The sequence below is a fragment of the Phymastichus coffea genome, unplaced genomic scaffold (assembly GCF_024137745.1).
Source record: "Phymastichus coffea isolate CEN01 unplaced genomic scaffold, Cenicafe_Pcof_1.1 PCOF00003, whole genome shotgun sequence".
Lineage (NCBI taxonomy): Eukaryota > Metazoa > Arthropoda > Insecta > Hymenoptera > Eulophidae > Phymastichus > Phymastichus coffea.
Window position 1 is genome coordinate 4,241,287 of NW_026706814.1, and position 23,302 is coordinate 4,264,588.

At 39.3% G+C, this 23,302-nt stretch overlaps 1 protein-coding gene across 2 annotated transcripts in view; it reads right to left on the bottom strand.

Annotated features, from left to right (window-relative positions):
- LOC131664499 (sodium/potassium/calcium exchanger Nckx30C) overlaps positions 1 to 23,302 on the bottom strand; it is a 506,423-nt gene that overhangs the window by 256,332 nt on the left and 226,789 nt on the right. The gene's annotated exons all lie outside the window — the stretch shown is intronic.

The following is a 23,302-nucleotide window of genomic DNA, read 5'->3' on the forward strand; positions in this document are numbered from 1 at the left end:
CGAACTCCGCGCGGACTCTCTTCGCTACGCTCCCGCTAATCTCTGATTGGATCCTGCGAAAGGGGCCCAAAGAGAGAGGGTAGTTTTCCCGCCTTTCCGCGCTTTTCGCCATAGTGGCATTCCCAACAAGACGCCACGTCAGAACTGAGTCTTGAAAAAGAGTTCGACCGGAACGGTAGCCAACTATTACGCTCCTTCTCGTGCGCATCTCTTTTTCTTCTGCAGTTATACCGACGCGCGATCGCTAACATATTTGTTTCGCGTCGTCTTCGACCGCTTGTATTTTTGGGTGTGCTCGTTTGCTTCGAGCAAAACGCGTGTGTTGTACCGCAGTGTGTGTAACCCTTTGACGACCACCGCAAAGAGACTAGCGACGAATCAACTCGCTGCGCTAGTAGAGGTGACTTCAGTTTCCTCTGGGGTGCTGTCAAACCCCGCGCCCTCAGATCGGCAACTCGGTGACATAGCAGTAAGGGCTGTACCCGTGTCCAAGGCATTGGAGCTGCATGCACCTTTCCTACCTGGCAGCACCTTCTCCCTTCGCTCGCTCAATCATTGTGTGTGTGTGCGTCGTCCAAAGGTAAAAAGAGCTCTCGAATTCTAACAAGTGAATGGCCATTCCACCGCAACGTTTGTAAAGGCTCTGCGAGCCTTATCACTTCGCATCAGCGTAATCCATTTGCTTACTCACTCACTCTAGTAATAATAATAGTGCATTATTTTGTAATTCTAATCCCTTATCAATAACTAAATTTATAATTTGCTTCGCCTTTGCGGCTTTTTTCCTTCTCACTTCGAGGAGGTTTTTTTATGCCATTAAACGAAATCAATTTACTCAAATCTTATCCTATTATTTAGCACAACCCATACACACTGCCTTATCTCACCTAATTTCATCATCATTAAATTAATTTTATTTATTACGTCCTACGCAAACAATAGGTATAATTGCTCCCTCATTATGTTTTTCTCTCTCAATCATTCATCTATTACTTTTTATTTATTCACATTTATTATCTCATTTTCTCCTTTTAGCAAGTGTTAAATGAGAGAGAAAGTAACAGAGGAATACACAGCGACGTTGTCATGGTGGCTAACCGCTTAGTTACAGACACACCCGTTTTCAATGCATAGTAAGTGCTGGCAGGTTCACATACGCTCACCTATCGAAGTAACAATTCAAGTTCAGACATACCCGTATGGCTTGGAAAAAGATCTCCATATAGTTGGAACGATTAGCAATTTTCTTTTTCTATAGGTGCTTAGCTGAATTGCTGCCGACCTATTTTGTTAGCATGAGAATTTCTCGGACAGTGCCACGTGGGGTGAAGTGAGTGATGATCAGATGATCTTATGCGTCCCTGTATTTTTGAACGCCCTCACCTCAGCCAAACCACCGCTCTACTCCACCTGCAGCGACAGCGAGCGATAAGTGAGCTCGAACTACCTTTAAGTACTGTCTCTCTCTCTCTCTCTCTCTCTCTATCCTTTCTCTCTCTCTCTCTCTCTCTATCCTTTCTCTCTCTCTCTCTCTCTGTCTGGTGATTCATTTCAAGGGGCCTAGACTTTCGCTACTTTCTATTGCTTTTGCAATTCAAATGCTCAAGAAATTTGCAACTACAGTTTGAAAATTCAATCTAATCTCAACAACACCAACCTGGCTCTTACTACTGGCTATTCATCGCCCCCGTTCTTCTTATCCTCGCTGCTCTTTGTAACCACACCCACTAGGAAACCTCATCTTCTCACGGACTGCATCATTTTCACCTGTTTTTTCTACGAGAAAAAGCCCACAAATGCTCGAAAATTTTTATGCGGAAAAGAAAAACACTTCGCTACAATTTTCGCATCATATTGTTATCTGAGCTGTTATTCATTGTGCTGTCATACTCTGTGTCTTTGTTAAAAAAAAATTTGTTCCTGTATTCTGAACATTTTATGGTTTATTTTACACGCTCCATTGTTACGTAATTAGGTACCGGAACCAATTTTTCCGCCTTTGGTGTTAGCGACCCGTAGAACCTAATATTTAAGACATACCAATATATATTTAGTGAAATAGGCTTATCAAAGAGAATGTATATTTGTATGTTATAACAGATAATACGTGTTTATAAGATTTATAATAGTAGCTATCTTACCTGCATATGGGAAATGTTTAAATAAATTGATAAATGCGAGTTTCACTTTTCATTATTAATAATCCTTTATTGAAATTTAATTTTACGATGCATTTGTAACACAAGAATCAAAAATGTCTGTTAAAATTATAAATATCACCCAGTTGTTGGACTGGCGTAATACTGGGTTCTAACTGTGAATTACTTAAAGACATTATAAGAACTACCTACAAGAGTTTATGTGAGACCTTTCGTAATCTCTATATTACATTGTTTATTATTTTGTATATTTGTATATAGTGTTCTCTTCGCTTGTTACGTTATAAACTGTTGAGTGTTTCATTTTTGCAGTGTTTGAGTTATAAAATTGTGTCAGTAGAATTCTATTCTGCAGACATATACATAATTTTGATTTCTTGAAACGTATGTATAAAGTTAAAAATTGAAAAGCTTTGTAGAATTACGTTGTAAAACCTAACACCTCGGAGCTTGAAATATTGCGATTAATATGAATTAATTACAATATTTGAGAATTGCTGTTTGATACGTTTTTGATATTCAGTTTACAAAATTTTTAGAAGTCAACGAATATTTTGTTTAGTAAGTATAAGTTGCAGTGGTAATCGATTGAAAGTATCGGAGCGCGCGAGCTAGCTATTTGGAGAGAGAGGCGGCGCCCGCGAGAAGTAGAATTAGGATCGTAGAGCTGGTAAGAAAGACGGGTGTTGATTCTTGCAAAGTGTCCAGGGTGAAAATCGTTGTGAGGCATCGCTAGAATTTTGCGAGCCAGTAGTCTCCGGTTATTGAGCCAACATTACACCAGCCGCAACCAGCAGCAACTGTCAGCAATACTGGCTAGCAGCAACCAGCGCGCAGCAGCAGCGGCAGTAGCTACACCCGTGTTGACCAGGAGCTCCTGGTACCTTTATTGGCACGCACGGTTACGGCTGATGACCGTAACTGCAATTCAGGGTAGCTGCACCTAACTGCGACTTTATTTTCGTAGTACCGCGTGATAATTGTTATATATATGCCGAATAACCCTTTAGGTACACCGCGCCGATCGTTAGTTCGCATTGAATTTTGTATTTTCTGTCTCTCTCCCCCCAGATTGTTATGTAAACCTATACACACGCGAAAGTCTTTCGGCCCATACGAAGATTGTATAGTCCAGTATATTAAAAGGATTTAGGTTAATTCACCGTTTTATAACCTTTCGCTCCCTGACTAACGCTTAATCCAATCCTAGTATTTGAATTAATTTAGTCTAGGGAATTGGGAAAAGTAAGCATAAGCCTATTTACAGTATGAGGTACGAGTAACAAGAATTAGCAGTCAAGTGACTTAAGGTGAGTTTAATATTGGGAGTTACTTGAAGTTAGAGCGAAGTGACAGATCTAAAGGTGAAGACACGTATGTCCATACATAACTAACAGAGTGGTGGTTAGCTCTGCACCATAGGATTGTGTACTACCATTTTCACAGTTAATTTCTCTCCGTTACAAAGTTTGGTATATAACGAGTGCGAAGTTTCGATTCTACATAGTTTTCTTCTTGTTGTTTGCAAGTGTAAAAATAATGTTTAGTTTTCCAAGGAAGTGTTTTTCTATGGTTGGTGTAACGTCACTATATATTAAATTATTGAAAATTAAGTTATATATATGTATATGTGTATACGTTCTATTATTTTTTCTTTTTTAGTTTGAGGATTTTTTTGCAATACGCCCATGCGGTGAAACTTACCAAGAGAGGCAATTTGCCTCTATCTGCTGCGCCTAAAGCTGAGACTAGAAAATATTTAAGAGTATGTGTAAGTATTTTTGGTTTGTGAATAATTTTTATCTATCTATTTATATGTATGTCATATTAAAATTTTCCTTTTGTTAGTTTCAAGATTAAGCCGATCTGCGGATTTTAAGAAAATGTAACCGTTTGACTCATTCTGTTTACTATTTAGGAGAGTATGGCCCCGACGAAGATACTTGGGGTCTTTGTAGATTATTTTTTTATGAAATACGTGTTTATTGTAATAGATTTTGTCCTATATATATGGAGATTTTTTCTGATTATTATAATTTAGATATAAGACCAAGATTAATCATAGGTAAAGTTGTAATTGTACTCGTATCTAGTATTTCTATTGTAGACATTGCAAGTCCCTTGTTATAGAATATTTTGTTGTTATATTATATATGTTATATATGTTATATTTTGTAAACGTCTCGCTGACGTTACTCCTCGGGGGGCCCAGTGTATTACGCTGGTCCAAGCGTGATACTTTTGAAATTATATACAATAATTGATATAAATAATTGTATATATATTTTTTTCTGTTAACAAAAATAATTATGAATAATGCAGTTATAAATATTTAATGAGTGTCGTTTTTTTGTTATTAGTCATGTAACAGTCCTATCTATGAGTTCTTCTCTTATTTTTACAGGATTACTGCAACCCGCTAAGCTCATGAATCTACAAATATTATTTAGTATATTAAACGGCGCCACGTTACATATTATATGATTGTATTAGTACTAGAGTCAAAGTTCAGGACCGTATAAGGAGCGTGACGTCACTCTACTTATAGATGTAGATATGATAATTTTTATTGTTCAATTAAAATGCGTTATTAAGAGTAATTTCAATGAAACAAATTATTTTTTATATAGATTTTAGAGCATAGATTAAAATTATAATATTTTTAAGTACTTTTAACTATTAAATAGTATTGAATGTGCAAACTTATTTTGTTTATGATTTTGTAAATGTTAATTATTATAATAAAGCGGATACTCTGAACTCAAGATGACTATCTGAGAAACATGAGTAAGAATTCGTTTCATTGATAACAACTTAGTGATTATTGTTATCCATAAATAAACAATTAATAATTTATTTAAACAAATAATAGTATATGAATCAAAAGCATTCATTCTATACATAATGACAACATTGTTATAATATATTAATTTTAATTAACCGATTTTATATTTACATTATAAGATTTTGCAAAAATACAAAAATTGATTATTATTCAAATATTATTAACTAATTTAAGTAGGTCTTTTTTGGAATTACATCTACAAACAATAAACTATTTTTATATGTAAAATTTTTTAATTATTTTATTGTAAATTTTGCGCTATTGTATTAAATAAGTTCATTAGTTAATAACTTTTAAATCCGATTTTTGCGATAAGTGTAAATTATGTTTAAATCATCTATATCAATTTTTTTTTACATGATTTAGATTTTCGTTAGTGCTGTCTATTTTATTGTAAACAAAAGAAAATGATTTTGCACACTTGTGTAAACAACATGAAGAGGGCTGTCCTGCGAAAATAGGCGGGAAAATTTATGTATAAATATGCTGAATTTTGCACATAAAAAATTAGAGTAAAGTCTATCCTTAATTATACTTCAAATATGTATATATATATATATATAACTCAATATGAAAACGAACTCTTACTCATTAACGCGACAACCACGAAGTACGAACAATATAAATAATAGATGATTATTATAACAGTCAATACTTAGGGAAAAAAAATATCAGATTTTCTTTTAGTTGAAAGAATTGGTTGTGGTTTTATGATGTAGGGAGGTCTGTTTGGGTTGGGGGTGGTAAGGTAAATTTGACGAGGAGTGAGTTGACTTCAGTGTTAATTTTTGTGTTAGACTTTGACGTTTAAGGTTCTATTGTTTTGATTGGCTTTGGTGTGAATTGTATGAAATTGTGCTAATTCTAGTAAGTTATTTTATTCAATTTTTTTTGTGGAGAAATTTTTCTAATATTCACAAAAGGGATAATGTGCTCTTTCTCGAGAACCACTTGATTATAGTGAAAATGCTGTTGTTTCAATGTTTGATAATTTGAATCTACGTGCTAAAGATTTTAGTAATTTATTGATATAATTTGCTCCTCTATCGGTAAGGATAAATTTTAGTGAACTAAAAATGCATATAAATCAGTACGTAAACTAGAGAGGCTTTAGCTCAGGAGGGTATCATCTCACTGATGTTTCACAAGATGTCTTCTCTGAGTTAATGCTCGTGCATTTTGACTTTGACACTGTCAACTCACCTTCCCCCTACCCCCATACTTACTAAGCTGATGTACTCCCTGAGTTGATGCTCGTGCGTTCTGTGTTCCATTTAATAATTATTAAATAAATTGCATTTATTTAATAATTATTTATATTGGTAAATGACGTATCGAACTATAATTACGTATCAAAAGAAGGCTTTGTTATAATTGAAAAAAAACAAACGGACAGGTCGGGGGATCAAATCCGCGTCCTCTAAATACGCAGGCCAATGCTTTACCACTAGAACTACTGCCACTAGTACCATGTACAGTACTTATTGTGTATATTAGCTACATGACTGATATAGAGCTCAATCGCTAATATATATATATCTAATTTTATTTTTATAAATAATTATATACATATATATTATATATATTGTAACGGAGAATCTCGGATAGGCCAATTTCATCCGTTTGACTCTCGCAAATGTCCGTACGCCACGTCAAACTGAGAGTGTGTGCATGTAGCACTCACACTCATGCTTGATTTTTGTTTACGAGGTGCTGTGTATGGACTGAGCTGACGACTGGAGCGATCGAGATGGTGCAGAAGAGAGAGAGAGAGAGAAAGAACTCGAGTTACGGATCATCGCGGAAAATTTAAAAGTATCTGCTAGGCTTTGGGCAGGGAAATTTGCGCTCGCGGATTAAGCCGAAGTCAACGGTTTTCCGAAGTTGGCCCCGCGACCTCGTCAACGTTTTCGTTTTCGGAGACACGCCTGGTACGCGGACGAGTATTGGAGTGTGTGGCTGGGTCGCGCCCAGCCGTGTATAGCACCCGGTACCGGTGCGTGTGGGTAACCGGCGAGGTGCGCGGGTGCGCGCGTGAGCAGTTTTCGACGTTGCTGTAGTACCGAGTAACAAAGAGGCAGCAGAAGCAACAACAAAAACAATCAACAAACGAGCAACGGATTGACGCAGCAGTATTGGTAGAGCGAAGGAAAAGACGAGCAAGAGGACAAACAGCGACAACAGTAAACACCATCGAAGCGGTCAGCGAGAAGGAGTGCATCAGTGACGTCACACTGCAAAGCGTTCTAGCCGTCAAAGAGGCTGAAGGTCTTGCTTTACCCTCAGCTAATGGGTAGTAGCGCGGCAGATCTTCTGGCTACCCCGTTGATGGAATAACGGCGGAAAGTGTCTGTCGGGTATTATTGTAATAATTGGTTTTAGAAAGGGAATCGGCAGGCTGACCAGCCACCGATTCATCTGCGTTCGGGTTTATTATTGTGCCGCTCGTAGTATATAAGCTTAAGATCACCGTCTTGTAGTCAATTGTTGACTATTAAAGGATTAGTGTGTTAATCCGTTGTTGTGTTTATTCGCCGCTGTATCACTCCTCATCCCGACTTCGAATCTATGCGTTTAACGTGGTTGTGCTCGACGCGTTATTCAGTCGTGGGAACGTCTTTTGCTCCCCGAATCCCCAAATAAATAATTTGTGCGGACGGCCGTAAGCTACCCAGACAGGAACCATCGCATATTCTCCGTTACAATATATATAACTAATTTTATATATAACTAATTTTATTTGTATATATTCATTATAATTAATATATAATGAATTTTTTGCAGTTTAACGCGTGTGTGTGTGTATCACTTACCGAAGATGGTTTAATAAAAAAAGTGTAAGGACCTGTAAAGATCAAGATAAAATAATAAATTTTTTTAGATATAAAATACAAAGTTTATTATAAAAACTATTATAAATTTACACAGGCCGACAAAATTTTAAAAATGAAAAAACACAGAAACCAGACAGTACGTTCCCAAACGTTTTTGGTGCGCTGAAACTCAGAATTGCTCCATCACCATTGGTTTTTGAGAAATCCTAACCTAAAGGTTCAAAAAACACGATTTTTCATTATATTTCGCGTAGTATTACGTCGTAAGCCAATTTTATTTTAAAAAGCGAGTAATGCTATCTCAAAGTACTACTCTTACCCTTCAAAACCCTTTTCTTAGATTTAAAAAATCTTTTTTTCCATCGAGATATCGTAGATTGAATTTGAGTGATTTAGCGATTTCGTTACAGCACGAAATAGTGGCGAATTTCCGAATAAGGAGTTATAGTGTAATTATATGTTTTTTGGGTCACTGAATCCAAATTTAACGTCAGAATGACTCTATAATCTCAATTCCCATAACCCTAGAGCCCCATAACTTGCGACGCTGTAACCCCTGACCGACATACTCCAAAGTCCTTAACTCTCGAGCCCTTTAACCTGCTGCGGTATAACCTCCGACCCTCACACCCCAATTTCCTTAACTCTCGAGGCCTTTAACCTGCGAAGCTATAACCCCCGGCCCTATCGAGGGTTAAAGAAATTCGGGTTTGGCGGACGGGGAATTCCGCTGGGTCAATGGAACAACGATAGACGTCATTTCTGCGGTAAAAGAAGGTAGAAGAATTTGTGTCTGTGATAGGAAAATTCATATCCAACTTACGTATACAAGTACAATTTACGTTTACATACAAGTGTCTATAACTTGCGAAATCGATCAGCTAGGATTTTTAATCTTACATTTTTCTGGTCTACTAACGATGAAGAAAGTATCTACGTTAGCAGATATCGGATTCACTTAGGGCCTACATTTCCTTACTTGAGGATAACCGTGTATGACATTGCTCAAAAACTACAAATTTTTGTGCTTCGTTCTTCATCCGTGTTAGGGATCGTGTTTGAGCAGCAGGCTAACGGATAAGTCACTGGAATTGAATTTTTGGTATTATTTCTCGTACAACACTGCGTGCAGTACTTTCATTGATTTTTATTATAACTTCATTTTTCAGAAATTTTATCATTACCCCATTCCGGTATTAGAATAAGTTTATAATATTATTCGTGTTTTAACACTGCTCGAAAACTCCAAGTTTTTGTGTTCTACTCTTCATCCGTGTTATAGATCGTGTTTGAGCAGCAGGCTAACGGAGAAGTCACTGGAATTAAATACTTTCTATTATTTCTCATATAACACTGCGTGCAGTACTTTTACTGATCTTTATTATTACTTTGTCTTCAAGAAATTTAATTATATTTACCCATTTCGTTATTAGAATAAGTTTATAATATTACTGGTGATTTCCAATTAACTTATAAGTTATTGAAGATGTCGGCATGTAGAATTCCATGCAAAGGAAAAATCGATTCCTTTTGTAATATCTGCGGTAAATTTGAGGTAGCTCGACTTCGTCGATCAATCACTGATATCATTAAAGATCAGTTTGAAGAATGTTACGAGACACCTATGAAGAATTTAGACAAACCATGAGTTCCTAAATATATTTGTGAAGACTGTCGCCGAAGTTTGAAAAACTGGAATAAAACTAAAACCGAAGTTGTTCTCCAACCAACAATATGGCGTGAACCTAAAAATCACCATGATGACTGTTACTTTTGTAAATGTGATACTTTAGGTTTTAATCATAATAACAAAGCTTCTCTCCTTCATCCGAACGTTTCTAGTGTAACAGCAGCTTAGTATGGAAAAATAGAAAGAAAAAAAAATTCTGATTCTGAGCCAAAAAAACTTCAACCAATAGAAGTTCCGGTAACAGACAAAAGCAGCAGTAGTGATGAAGAAGATTTTTCTGACTCAGAAAAGCCCAAACTTTTCGACCAAAATTCTTTGTATGATCTGATCCGTGATTTGAATCTTCCTAAAGATTCTTCAGAACTCTTAGCTTCAAGACTAAAAGAAAGAAATCTTTTATTACCTAAGACAAAAGTTTCTATTTACAGAAAGAGAGATATTAAATTTCGGCCATATTTTACTTGCGTGGATAACCTTGTTTACTGCAACGATACAAAGCATCTCATCAGTTTATATGGAGTTCAAGGAGGTTATAATCCAGAGAACTGGCGACTCTTCATGGATGCATCTGTACAAAGTCTCAAGGCAGTACTTCTGCACAATGGAAATGAGTATGCAGCTATTCCCATTGCTCATTCCACTATGATGAAAGAGTCTCACGATAACTTTCGATTTCTTCTTGAGAAAATCAATTACAATGAATACAAATGGCTCGTTTGTGGCGATTTCAAGATGATCAATATATTAGTTGGCTTGCAATCTGGACATACGAAGCACCCCTGTTTTTTATGTCTCTGGGACAGTCGTGCACGAGAAGAACATTGGGTTCGGAAAGAATGGACGAAAAGAATCGGAATGGTTGTTGGATCACACAATGTCGTCCATGAGAACCTTGTTGATACTAAACATATCTTGTTACCTCCACTCCATATAAAACTGGGCTTGATGAAGCAATTCGTCAAGGCACTAGATAAGGATAGCGAATGTTACAAGTATCTTCAGGGCAAATTTCCTAAATTGTCTGAAGCGAAAATTAAGGAAGGCATATTTGTAGGGCCAGACATTTGAGCACTTATGAAAGATGATGAATTCCTCTTGACAATTACGACTAATGAGAGAAATGCTTGGATAAGTTTCAAAAGTGTCACCGAGAATTTTCTCGGAAACCACCGGGACCCTAAATACAAAACTATTGTGTCGACAATGCTACAGAATTTTCAAAAATTAGGGTGTTTGATGAGCCTGAAAATACACTTTTTGTTTTCACATTTGGAATACTTTCCGGACAATGTTGGGGCGTTCAGTGAAGAAATGGGTGAAAGATTTCATCAAGATTTCAGAAACAAAGAGGAACATTATCAAGGTAGATGGAATGAGAGTATGATGGCTGACTATTGCTGGGCTCTACACCGACACGATACATTGACAGATATTCATAGACGCAAATCTCTTAAACGTTCATTTCAAGATAAACGACAGCGTTTTCATAAAAAAAAGAAGTGAAAAACTGAAGGGTTGCAGATATTCAGATGCAACACTCACAAACTGAATAAATGAGATTTAAAACGCGTAATTGAAAGCTGCGTAGAATACAAGACTTGGATATTGAAGGGATTGATATGTAGAGACATACGGTTATACGATAGCAGCTTGAAGTGCTGATTGAGGAAATTCTGGCTAAGGAGTCTGAGGTTGCAGACTTGCAGGGCTCGGGGGTTGAATATAATTTGGAGGCTTGAGGTATTCGCTGCGTAGCGAATTTCGGTATGAGGGTTTGGGGTTATAGTGTCGCGGTAATAGGACTCGAGGGTTGAGGAAATTGGGGTGTGAGGGTCGGAGGTTATAGCTTCGCAGGTTAAAGACTCGAGGGTTGAGAAAATTGGGATATCTGGGTCGGGGGTTATACCGTAGCAGGTTAAAGGCTCGAGGGTTAAGGAAATTGGGGTGTGAGGGTCGGGGGTTATACCGCAGCAGGTTAAAGGGCTCGAGAGTTAAGGACTTTGGAGTATGTCGGTCAGGGGTTTAGCGTCGCATGTTATGGGGCTCTAGGGTTAAGGGAATTGAAATTATAGAGTTATTCTGACGTTAAATTTGGATTCAGTGACCCAAAAACATATAATTACATTATAACTCCTTATTCGGAAATTCGCCACTATTTCGTGCTGCAACGAAATCGCTATATCACTCAAATTCAATCTACGATATCTCGATGGAAAAAAAAGATTTTTTAAATCTGAAAAAAGGGTTTTGAAGGGTAAGAGTAGTACTTTGAGATAGCATTACTCGTTTTTTAAAATAAAATTGGCTTACGATGTAACACTACGCGAAATATAGTGAAAAATCGTGTTTTTTGAACTTTTAGGTTAGGATTTCTCGAAAACCTAGGGTGATGAAGCAATTCTGAGATCAGATTCGGTTTCAGCGCACCAAAAAACTTTGGGAACATACTGTCTGGTTTCTGGGTTTTTTTCCTTGTCGGCTTGTGTTATTAAAGTTTATGTCGAGGTGTGCGCCGTGTACGGAAGATGACGCTTTCGCCCGTGCTAGATCCTCTGTATTTAAAGACAACGGATTCGTGGAACTAGTTTGAAAATGATCCACCTAATCGTCTCGAGGAAAAGGCTGTTTAGCGCTGACGAGCTGGAGAGTCGTTCTTTTGGCTGGGGTCCGCCGAGGCATCAACATTGTCCTTGGACATACTCAGCCCATCCTTGTCATTTTTATATTGTGACTCCTGACGATAAGTCATAAGTCTATCATCACTGCTCAAATTATACGTCGGCCTTGTGATTCGTTAAGGAGAACGAGTGGACCAATTCTTGAAGATCCTCGAGTCCAAGGGGAGCAACAAGCAACAAGACCCCAGGTACCGAGCCATCGATTATCATCGCATCACCGATAATAAGATAAGTTCTTCGCGTTGGGTTGTATCGACTCGTATTTTCCAGTGTTTGTTGTTGCGCGTATTGAACATAACACGCGAATAAATATTAGAGAGATTAGGATAGCTATGCGCGCCGGACTCCGTCACTTAATCAGTGAAATAAACTCTGTACCGAATACAATAAAATAATTATTATACCCATAGTTTCCTTAACGAATACATTATTGTTACAATATACTGCTTAACTAGTGCTGCTGCAATCGTCGTCAGCGAAAAATTTCATTTTGTAGCGCGATCTGCCGTCCAGCCGATCACTTAGAAACGTCAGGAACTTTTTGCCCGTGTCTGACGGGTCCGGTTCTGTCTACGTCTACGTGTCTCCGACTTCCATACTGTGGATAGAGTATAGATAGAGATAGTAGATAGATAGGTAGATAGTGTATAGTGGATGTGTGTAGAGGTGGCCTATTATTTCGCCCCGGAAGCATGATAGTGAAAAATAGTTCGGATAAAAGTTTTAGGGTTTGGAGGAGGACAGCCGATGGCGACCTCTCATTTGACCTTGAACTTGAGTTTCACTTTTTAAATAGGACCCCTCATTTTTCGTCGCAGGTTTGAAATCTATGTGCAATTGTATGTTCAGATGATGAGATATTTATGGGATCCGAAAGACCTCCCACCCCACTCCCAAAGTCATGAATTTAAACTTGCGACGGAAAATGAGGGGTCCCAATTAAAAAGTAAGATTGACCTCGAAATAACTTTGGGGTTGGGGTGGGGATCATTTGGACCCCACACGTATTACATGATTTGAATGTAAAATTTCCCGCTTTATCCGAATCTGGAATAAAAAATAGGGGTTTCCATTTAAAAAAACAAAGTTGTCCTTCAAATAACCTTGAAACTCAAGGTCAAGGTCAAGTTGGAGGTTATTATCAGCTGTCCCCCTCCAAACTCTAAAATTTTTATCCGAACCATTTTTCGCTATTATGCTTCCGGAACAAAATAATTGGCCACCTCGATTAAAATGCTTCACCCTGTATACGAGTATATTAAAAAAGGGAGAGAGATAAAGCGTAAAAGAGAATGAATATACTTACAATATTAACGGCGGAGGTGTCAGTGAAATTTTAATAGTTCTCGCTTCCGAAATATCAATATGCGGAGGTGGTATTTGTGGGAACTCCGAGTCTATCCGTGCTGGAGATTTTGGTGTAGCGACAGCGTTAGGCGATGAAAATACAAACATTTCATCCATAAGTTGATCCAACTCCTCACAGGAAAATTCAGACGCGAAAGTGTATTAATACGCGATCGCGATCGTATTTACGATATTTTTTAAATCAACATACAAAGCATTTAAGTCGGTCAATGGCAACGAACGAGCCGCAGGCCACAGCAAACCGTTGATAGTGGCATGTTACATCGGCTCATTTTATTGACATCATCGATTATTATTTAATTAAAACAGCACTTTTCAGTGTTATATATAAATGTATGAGCAAGTATATCAAAATTACAAACAAATTCAACCTTGTGTTTTTCTTCATTTCTATCCCATTTTCAGTGGAACTAGTAGATAAGTATAAAGTAAGTATTCTTTTGATTAGTTAAAAATTTCCTATATTCAAATATCGGAACCAGCAGCTAAGTATAAGATAGATATTCTTTTTTTTAATTCAAAAAATTTTCTATATTAAAATAGTTAATTTAACTCAGAGTAAAAAATAGTGTTAAAATGATAAAAGAAGGCTAGATTCGATTCTCTTGTATGTCTATTCTTTTTTTATTTTTTTGTTATAAGATCAATTTTAACGATAAGTCACATATTTTTACTAAAAGACTATTACGAGAAAAGAACCATGACAAATGTTACTTTTTTTTTTTTCATGTAGAGTATTAGATCTAGATAATTAATTATTTATATGTACATATGTCAACAATTAAATTCAACAGAAAGGATAGCTACGTACGAAGGTAAGTTCTTTTTAATTAGAATAGTTGAAATATCATTATTAAAAACAATAACAATAAAGAAAACTCTCTAAAATAAGTGCGTATATGCGACAGTTTTAAATGACGTCACTCGTATAGATCGTTGAGTCGATTCCCCACGAGTGATATGCTTTACACACACATATACGCGCGTGCGGCCATCTATGTATAGCTTTCTTTTTTTTTTTTTTTTATTTAACGTCACTCTATTTATGGTCCATCAGTGCTAATCAGCGACAGAGGCTTGCAATGTGTTTGAGAACAAAGCACATGAAACTTTTTTCAGTGGTGCTTGTATCAATCAGCAGGGACTGGGAATCGAACCTAGGCCTACCGGGTGCGAGTCCGTCGCCCTACCGACCGAGCCATTGCAGGCCTCCTATGTATAGCTTATAAAAAATTAAAGAAATATTTTTTATGGAATGTATGGAATGTATGGCATGTATGGAATTTTTCAATGGAGGGTGAAGGGAAAAATCGTCCGCTATAAAAATGAGCTGCATCTCATCAGTACTCACATTCGCATCGAGCGCGTGTAGTCGTGTAAAGTGTGTGGAAGAAAAAATGTGATATGAGCATTTTACATTGAGCATCAATGAGATTGATTATTATAGGTAATTATTTATCATTATTATTATTTATCGATAATACTTTTTCTTTTTTTTTTGGAATTTTTTATTTGTGCACAGATTTGAGCAAACGAGGCTGGACAGTTTCACAGCTGGATAGCCATGCGAACATGTACGACCAGCAGATCTGGCTGCAGCCGGCTTTTACTATATGGTGCAAAGTGATCGAGTACGGTGTTTTGAATATGCTCTGGAAGTCTGTTGTTGGGAAGAAGGTGACCACCCTGTGACGGAAGAACAGCACTGGACTGGCGGCCGCTGTCTTTTCATTCGCAACAGAAGTTACGGCAATGTGCCGATCGAATTGAGCGTTGTACCAGTACGTCCTCGAAGAAGTAGGGATAATTGCGGATAGTATGAGCTCGAGCATCAGGTAACAACAACATGGCAAGAGACAATGCGCGCAACGATTAGCCCACCTAATATCAACCCACCTTTAAGTACAGACGAGCCTGCATTATCATCGATAGAGAGTCTTGTGACAAAGCTTTTTTCTGATTTACATTTGACGGAGAAATATTTTTCGAAAACTATATTAAATGCAATCGTTAGTATGGTATCTGTTTGCGAATAATTCGTAAGCAGTTATAAGAAAAGTATTGACAAACAGAATGAGAAAATGAAAAAAATTAGCGAAAATATTCAACAGTCGCAACGATATATAGTCAATATTTTGCGTCAGCTTGAAATTACTAGATATAAGATATGTTTGGATGCTAGGAATGCTGTACTTTTTTTATCTTGTGGACATATCGCTGTATGCATGGAGTGTATTAAGAATTCATGATTGTCCAATATCTCGTCAAAGTATTACATAAGTATGTTCGTGCGTTGATTTGTTCTTTTTTTTAAAAAAGTGCCTATTATTTTTCAAATATATTTGTGTACTTTTTTTTCTTTTAATCTACTATTTTGTATTTTATGTTAAATTTTATTTTAATAATAAAAATCTGTTCAAGTTAATTGAAAATTTTAGACCTGATTTTTTTTATGTCTCTTATATACGAGTATATATATATATATATATTTACAGGGTGTCCCATTTTAAAGAAACCATCCTGAAATTTTCGACGGTTGGCGTTGTACAAAAAAATTGTTCAGACAACAGTTGTTTGGGACAATGGGGGCAACCTTTCTGTGAAATCGGATTTGACATTGAGATTCATTTTCAAGGTTTTTTGAAGGTCAAAGTTATTTTTTGAATAGGAACCTATAATTTTGATCCCGGATTCGAAAAGAGCGAGAATTTCTACGTTCAGATAACGTATCATGTGTGGGGTGCGGTTAACCCCCCCTCTCGCCCAAGATCATGTAGGGGTCAAATTTATGATTTTCTTCATCTATGCACAGGGATGATTGGGCAAGAGTAAGGTTAAGTGTAATAACCCAATAACTCAATAACCCAAATAACCCAATAATCCAATAACCCGATAACCCCAATATAATTCAATAACCCCAATATCCCAAAAAAATTGTAGGGTCAAACAACAGTGACCTTGAGCTTAAACTTGAGATTGATTTTCAAAGTCGATTTCATGTATTCAAAGCCTTCATGAGAAGTGTCATTTTCCATTTTGTTGGATAACATGTTATTTCCATTCTTTTTTCTGGTGTCATTTCGGACAAGCCTACAAAGTTTCAGCTAAATTGTTTAATAACACTTTTTTAGTATTGTTTATGACAATAGTGATTCGTGAATAGTCCTTCTCAGGATAGTTCAAGTGTAATTTTCTTAGTCGACTTAAAAGGAGGGAATATGCCGGATTATTCGAGAAACGAAATGGTTGATATTCTGTTGTCTCTCGGGGTATGTCAAGGCCGATATCGTGCTGCGGCAAGGTATTACCCGCAGCACCCGGCTAGGTAATCAATACCTTGCCTTCATTGGCTGGGTAATCGATATCTTACCTTCATTGGCTGGGTAATCAATACCTTGCCTTCACTGGCTGGGTAATCAATATCTTATTAACCTCACCCTTGCCCCGGTGGGATGGGGGGTGAACGGCTCCCCCAACATAATACTTTATCTTAACGTAGAATTTCCCGCTCTTTTCGAATCCGGGAATAAAAATGGGGGTCCTTATTCAAAATATCTCTTGATTATTGGGTTATTGGGGTTATTGGAGTTATCGAGTTATTGGGTATTGGAGTTATTGAATTATTACAATTAACCTTATCCTTGCCCGATCATTCCTGTGCATAGATGAAGATATTCATAAATTTAACCCCTACATGACCTTAGGCGAGGGGGGTGGAAGGTTAACCGTACCCTACACATAATACCTTATATAAACGTAGAATTTCTCGCTCTTTTCGAATCCGGGATCAAAATTATAGGTTCCTATTCAAAAAATAACTTTGACCTTCAAAAAACCTTGAAAATAAATCTCAAATTCAAATCCGATTTCTAGGAAAGGTATTTCTCATTGTCCCAAACAACTGTTGTCTGAACAATTTTTTTGTACAACGCCAACCGTCGAAAATTTCGGGGTGGTTCCTTTAAAATGGGACACCCTGTATATATATATATACAGGGTGTCCCATTTTAACTTTCGGATGAAGATTACTTGGAGATTTCATGGGATCCGAAAAAATGTTTCAGAAGAATGTTTCTCAACTTTGAGGGTGCCATATTATGGTGACCTTTTCGTGACCTTGAAGGCCATTTTTAAGGTCATTTCAAAGTTAAATTCATTTTTTTAAATGACAACCCCTATTTTTGACACCGGATTCGGAAAGAGCGGGAAATTTTACGTCCAAAACGGTATTTCAAAATTTTTTTCATGACCTTGAGAAGGTCGATTTAAGGTCAATTACTTGATAAACTGGCTACGTGTGATTTTTTTTTAATATTTAAGATATCGGAAAATGACCTCTACAAAATTTGTACATAACAGAGTCGGGCCGCTGAGGGTATCAACAACTTTGACCTTGAACTTCATATTCAAGGTCATTTCAAGGTCAAGGTCTTTTTTTAATATTACTAAACTAATATTATAAAATTATAAATTTTACTGTGGGACTATTTAACCTTTTAAGGTAAATTATTGGATTGTTTTATTTGCGTGAAAATTCTTCAAATCACCCGGCGCTGACTTTCACGGGCCGACGTTCGCTCTGGTTAGGGAGGATTCAAATGAATAACTCGTCAGTTAAAATATAATACACATGGCGATCTCATTTATTGACGCCTTTACAAACATACGCTACCAAATTCTCTTCGCCGTGGCGAGCGCGCTCGCTCAGCCTTTTTCGCGACCAGAATGACATTTGTGACAGTAGTTCACTTGAAAGAATCTTGATCCGATCCTGTCTCTCTAGACGGCCATAATTCCTCGAGAGCTCACGCCTAACTGCCCTTGTTCACACCTAATTTCTAAGTCACACGCCGCCGCGCTCCCACTTCTCTCGCCGCCGAAAATCGGTCGATATCGCTATTTCTTTCTTTATCTCTCGCTTTTCTCGCTCTCACACGCACTTACGGCGACACTTCGCCGACCGTTGCGCTCCTCTCCCTCGATCCTGCAACGACAGAAGCATGTAGCCGCTATATAGCACACGCTTAGTCGCTGTGTTCATGCGAGGAGAGTGCCGCACACAGGGCTAGCGAAAATCGCTATAACTCTGTCACAAAATCTGCATTGTAGAATTCCTTGCCTCTATCTGTATGAAGATTCTTTGGCAGACTACCTTTTGCTAAAAAAGATTTCATGGCCGCTGTCACATCGCTCCCGGTTTTTTTTTTCAGTGGCATAGTCCATGCATGCTTGGAAAAATTATCAATTATCGTAAGAAACCAGTTGTAGCCGCGATTTTGCCTAGTATAGGCCTGCATATTGACAAGATCGGCTCTCATCTATTCTTCGAACGTCTTACGTTCGTCTTCGATAATTACGTCTTGTGCAATTTCTCCACTATGACCGCAGTACTTCTTGGTAATTCTTCTTTGATAATTAAATCCAAATTCTCAATATCACTCCTCAATCGTGTGATGATGTCTCTCGTAGATTTGATTTCCATTTGAATTATATTTTCCATTTCTCAATTTATAGCGTCTTTAGCATGTCGCGGAGGAGCAAAATTTTCCAATATTTTATTCTTCAGATCGTAATGGCACTCACTCGTGAGCTTAAACTCAATACCATGCGGACCGCGAAGACCGTTGACTCCTTGCTCTTTAAATTTATATCCGAATATGTCGATGTTTATTTTGATAATGTTTAAACGATAGGTGTGTTCTCTTTATTATTGATATTCCTTCTCACGTGATTTATCTTCCAGTTACGAAAAAGTTTATAAATTATTTACAATTACGCATCGTCGATCAAGACGGAAATTTAATTAATTTTTCATGGCGAAGTCATAACCATCAGATTACACCTCAAAAACGTACGATAAGAATTGTTTACGATTCAAAGAGTGATAGGGGCTATACAGGGTGTCCTATTTTAAAGGAACCACCCCGAAATTTTCTATGGTTGGCGTTCTACAAAAAAATTGTTCAGACCAAAGTTGTTTGGAACAATGAGGGGCACCTTTCCCAGAAATCGGATTTGACCTTGAGATTTATTTTCAAGGTCATTTACGGTCCAAGTCATATTTTGAAATGGAACCTATAATTTTGAAACCCGATTCGGAAAGAGCGAGAAATTCTATATTCAGATAAGGTATTATGTGTGGTGTGCGGTTAACACCTCCTCCCGCGTAAGGTCATATAGGAGTCAAATTTATTATTTTCTTCATCTATGCACAGGGATGATGGGGCAAGGGTAAGATAAATTTTAATAACCCAAAAACTCAAATTACACAATAACCCAATAAACCAACCCCAATAACCCCAATAATCAAATAACCAAGTGATTTTTTTAACAAGAAGCCCCATGGATTATCATGAATTCAGAAAGAGAGGAAAATTCTACGTTTAAATAAGGTATTATGTGTGGGGTGCGGTCAACCCCCTTTCCTATCCCAACGAGGCAAGGGTGAGGTTAATAATAATAATAATAATAATAATAATAATAATAATAATAATAATAATAATAATAATAATAATAATAATAATGGTCCAGTGAATGGTAACACCTCACTGGGCAAATGCTAGCTTCCAACGTCCACGACGTGCCCGGTGGAAACGTTGTCCGTCGCGTCAATGCTCTGAGCAGCAACACTGTAACGGACACGGCCAAGAGGAAGATATGGCTCACAAATGACGCAAAAGATAATGGTATTCTACCGATGTGTTGAACCATTAATCACTTATACACGTACCCACACACACACAACGCAAACACTCACACACACACGCCTTCTGGCAAACCGGGAAAGTGCTCGGCGACCCTATAAACGGGTCTTACCGAAAAGCGAATGGTCGGGGACTCCTATAAACGGAGCCGCCCGAAAGCGAGTGAAGGGAATCTCTCTAAACGGGCTCTACCCGTGAATGAAGCCCGGTTTCGCTTATGGGCACTTACATACACGCACACACCACAGGGAGGAACTCTAAAAACGCAGGGTAAACACACAGGGGAGGAGGCCTCAGGGACCGCGCGTCGTTCCAGCGCGGTTCGTGGAGCTGCGATCAGGAGGGACCTTTAGCATAACGGGACACAAAACTATGAAAAGTGCACAATGAAAACACTGATATACCTTAAGTGGTACCTCCTTCTCAGGAGGATTCCACCCCGGGTTCCGATCGGGTGAAAGCCCCGGTGGCCACGGCAGCGGCACGGATTTTTTGTGCACGGGAATGTGGAGAACGACACGAAAAAACGATACGAACCTACTGAACTGACCGAGACGACAGAGGACGGACAGTGTGTCAAGCGGCGGCACCGGGGTGAACTACGTCTCTGCCGCTGACAGCAAAGAACCGACGACAGGACGAACACCGACAATAACAAACGATAACGAGACGTGACGGAACTGCTGCGGCTCATATAAGAGACGGCGACGAAAATGGCCAAGGCAGCAAACATACAAAAGAACATGAACATAACAGTGAAGACGGGAATTAAGACAATTCTCGAGACTGTGGACATCGCGCGGCATAAGCGATCGGACACAGTTTCGGAGAGACGTTCCGAAGACAACAACAATACAGATAGGACAGCGGCGAATAACGAAGAAACGCCACGGATGAAACGAAAACGTTCGCCGGTCGGAACCACGCCGGAGCCCTCATAAAGGAGGCCACCGACGATGGAACCAACCAAGGACTGGCAGACGGTAACACGAAAACGATCAGACAAGACAAAAAAGAAAACGGACGTAAAGAATCGGTCTGACAGAGGCGGATCGGTCCACCGGAAAAGGGGTCTGGCTGTCCTGATCAGGCCGGGCACGGACACGACGTACTCCGATATAGTACGGAAAATATCGACGACGACGATCGACCCGAAGGAGAGCCACGTGCAGGTGACAACCCTGAGGAAGACAAAGAACGGCTTATGTCTTCTGAAGCTACAGGTAGACGCAGACAAGCCGGACGGACGTGAGATATTTGGACGACAGATCCAAAATACGATCGGGGAAGCGGGTAATGTCAGGGCCATGACCTCCAAGGTCCAATTGGAGATCATGGATCTGGACTGCGTTGCAACTCCGAAAGACGTGACGGACGCGCTCAGACGAGAGACGGGACGAGACACGGACTTTCGAGTCCACATTTTCGGTCCGAACCGCGCTGAGCAGTATATGGCGGTCTGCGAATTAGAATCGCGGGAAGTCGATGCATTGCTTCGGCGTGGTCGGATAGGAATTGGCTGGGTGCATTGCCGCGTTCGGAAACGACTGACGGTGACAAAATGTTACAGGTGCCTGGGCTTCGGCCATGTGAAAGCTGAATGCACAGGTAAGGACAGGACGAAATGCTGCCGTAAGTGTGGCACATCCGGACACTACGCGACGGAATGCCAAAACAAGCCGGTCTGCCCACTGTGCTCCGAGACCGGGCACAGGGACGTGGAGGAGTGCAGGGAACGGGCCAGAGGACGGACAGAATAATTCAGAGAAACCTGAATCGAAGTAGGACTGCAAAAATGCTCCTACCTTAGATAGCTGACGAATATGACGCGGACATCTTGATTCTGAGTGAACCATAGAGGATAAGGACGACCCAGACATGCATTACAAACGAGACAGAGACCACTGCTATCTGGGTACGGGGTGGCAACCAATTTAGAGTCTCCAAGCGCGGTGTCGGGGACGACTACGTCTGGGTCACATTTGGCGCTGTTACTTATCTCAGCGTCTACCTGACACCCAACTGCACCACGATGGAGTTCGAAAGAAAGGTGGAACTCCTAGAAGACGGAATCAGAGACCTGCCCGGGGATGTCATCGTTGCGGTGGATTTTAACACGAGGGTGTCCGAGTGGGGAATGAACGAAACGAATCGACGCGAATGACTACTGCTGGAAATGGCCGCAAGGCTCGATCTAGCAGTGGTAAATACGGGACATACGCTGACGTATAGACGGCCAGGTGTCGGTGACTCTATCCCCGATGTCACGATTACATCGGACAGAATTCTGTCACGGCTGAGGGGATGGCGGGTGATCGAAGACTACATAGCCAGCGATCACCATTACATCGTCTTTCAAATGGTGGGACGGACGGAAACGAGACGAACGAGAACCCATAAAACCCCGCTGTGGAATCTACGTAAACTCGACGGACGAAAATTTTCGGAAGAGCTAATGGCAGCACCGGCTCCAGGGGAGAGAATTCCCCCCGAACTATCGGGCCGGCAAAGAGCGGAAAGACTGACAGACGAGACGGCCAAATTAATAGACAGCTTGTGCAGAGGTACAATGCCGAAACGTCTACAGATACAACAAAGACAACCACAATATTGGTGGACGAACAAAATAGCCGAGTTACGCAGGATATGCCTGACAAATCGGCGACGAGTGACAAGGGCAGGGGGCGGACCCATAAGGGAAAACCTCCAAGCCATATACAAAACAGCGCGGAAGACGCTGACGAAAGCAATACGGGACAGCAAGACGCGATGCTGGAGGAAGCTCTGCGAGGCGGTGAACGAGAATCCCTGGGGAACCGGCTACAAGATTGTGACCGGGATACTAGGGGCCCGAGTCTCACCAGAACTTAAAGATGCCGAAACAGCAGGACGGATTGTTGACAGATTGTTTCCAACGCACCCGATTAGGACAAACGTTATGGATGACGTGGACGCACAAATGCTCCCCACCTTTACCGCTGAGGAGCTCATCAGAGCAACGAATGCGATGAAGACGGGTAAGGC